Genomic DNA, 2,305 nt, shown 5'->3' with positions numbered 1-2,305 from the left:
GTGCGCGATCTGCAGAATTACAAAAGTCGCTGGCAAAGATTCTGGGCCGCATTTCAACCCAGTGTTCGGCCCAGAAATACAGATTAAAGTCAGGAAACTTGCAGAGACTCAGGAGGCTCTCATAATTCACGATTTTAGGATTAGATGTAGTTTTTAGAGAGAGAGGTTCTCTCCTCTCTCTTAGGATTTAGGATTTTAGGATTTCTATTAGTTTAGTTCAATTCATCTTCATTTCAGGTTCTATATTACTTCAATATTTATTTTTTACTTTTATTTACTCTAATACTTTTATTTGTATTTGATTTATGTTGCCCAATTGGCTTATGAACCTTTCCATGTTATGACTTGAATTTATATTTAGACGTAGTTTGATTGCTTTATTTACATGAATGCTTTTAATTTAATTTAGATATTTTTCCCTTTTGGCTTTGGTTGATTAATTGGTGACTCTTGAGTTATCAAACTCATTGTTGATTGAAAATTGGAATTCTTCAAGAATTGATTCGAGATTCAATAACTCTAACTTTTCCCAAGGAAAGACTAGGACTTGAGGATTCGAATTAATTCATCCACTTAACTTACCTTCATAGCTAGAGGTTAACAAAGTAGAAGAAAAATCCAATTCTCATCACAATTGATAAGGATAACTAGGATAGGACTTCCAGTTCTTATACCTTGTCAAGAGATTTTATTATTGTTAATTTATTTTACTTGTCATTTAAATATACCTGTGCCCATTGCCCAAACTTCAAAACCCCGATTTACAATCTTCATAACCAATAATAAGAACATACCTCCCTGCAATTCCTTGAGAAGATGACCTGAGATTTAAATACTCGGTTATCAATTTTAAAGGGGTTTGTTACTTGTGACAACCAAAACGTTTGCACGAAAGGATTTCTGTTGGTTTAGAATCTATATCTACAACGCGACTATTTTTATAAAATTCTTTACTAGCAAAAATCCTAACGTCACTTCTCCATTACAGAGAGTGGCATAAGATTTATACCTGACCCCAGGTCACACAGAGCCTTCTCAAAGGTCATGGTGCCCATGGTACAGGGTATTAAGAATTTACCAGGATCTTGTTTCTTTTGAGGTAAAATTTTCTGAACCCATGTATCTAGTTCACTAATGAGCAAGGGAGGTGCGTCTTCCCAAGTCTCATTACCAAACAACTTGGCATTCAGCTTCATGATAGCTCCTAGATATTGAGCAACTTGCTCTCCAGCTACATCTTCATCCTCTTCAGAGGAAGAATAGTTTTCAGAGCTCATGAATGTCAGAAGGAGGTTTAATGGAATTTTTATGGTCTCTATATGAGTCTCAGATTCCTTTAGGTCCTCAATAGGGAACTCCTTCTTGTCTGAGAGATGTCCCATGAGGTCTTCTTCATTGGGATTCACGTCCTCCCCTTCCTCTCTAGGTTCGGCCATGTTGATTATATCAATGGCCTTGCACTCTCTTTTTGGATTCTCTTCTGTATTGCTTGGGAGAGTACTAGGAGGAGTTTCAATGATTTTCTTACTCAGCTGGCCCACTTGTGCCTCCAAATTTCTAATGGAGGACCTTGTTTCACTCATAAAACTTAAAGTGGCCTTAGACAGATCAGAGACTATGTTTGCTAAGCTAGATGGGCTCTGTTCAGAATTCTCTGTCTATTGCTGAGAAGATGATGGAAAAGGCTTGCTATTGCTAAGCCTGTTTCTTCCACCATTATTAAAGCCTTATTGAGGCTTTTGTTGATCCTTCCATGCGAAATTTGGATGATTTCTCCATGAGGAATTATAGGTGTTTCCATAAGGTTCACCTATGTAATTTACCTCTGCCATTGTAGGGTTCTCAGGATCATAAGCTTCTTCTTCAGAAGATGCCTCTTTAGTACTGTTGGATGCATTTTGCCATCCATTCAGACTTTAAGAAATCATGTTGACTTGCTAAGTCAACATTTTATTCTGAGCCAATATGGCATTCAGAGCATCAATTTCAAGAACTCCCTTCCTCTGAGGCGTCCCATTACTCACAGAATTCCTCTCAGAAGTGTACATGAATTGGTTATTTATAACCATGTCAATGAGTTCTTGAGCTTCTGTAGGCGTTTTCTTTAGGTGAATAGATCCACTGCAAAATGGTCCAGTGACATCTTAGACAACTCAGATAGACCATAATAGAATATATCTAAAATGGTCCACTCTGAAAGCATGTCAGAAGGACACCTTTTGGTCATCTGCTTGTATCTTTCCCAAGCTTCATAGAGGGATTCACCATCTTTTTGTTTGAAGGTTTGAACATCCACTCTAAGCTT

At 37.4% G+C, this 2,305-nt stretch overlaps 1 non-coding gene across 1 annotated transcript; it reads left to right on the top strand.

Moving 5' to 3' along the window:
• The first annotated feature begins 2,197 nt into the window (after positions 1-2,197).
• Positions 2,198-2,305, top strand: LOC112719355 (small nucleolar RNA R71). The gene has a single exon (XR_003161658.1). It is a non-coding gene; the product is annotated as a small nucleolar RNA R71 (small nucleolar RNA).

The sequence above is a fragment of the Arachis hypogaea genome, chromosome 10, assembly GCF_003086295.3.
Source record: "Arachis hypogaea cultivar Tifrunner chromosome 10, arahy.Tifrunner.gnm2.J5K5, whole genome shotgun sequence".
NCBI lineage: Eukaryota > Viridiplantae > Streptophyta > Magnoliopsida > Fabales > Fabaceae > Arachis > Arachis hypogaea.
Note: the sequence above shows the minus strand (reverse complement) of the source record. Positions and strands in the feature narration are given on the sequence as shown.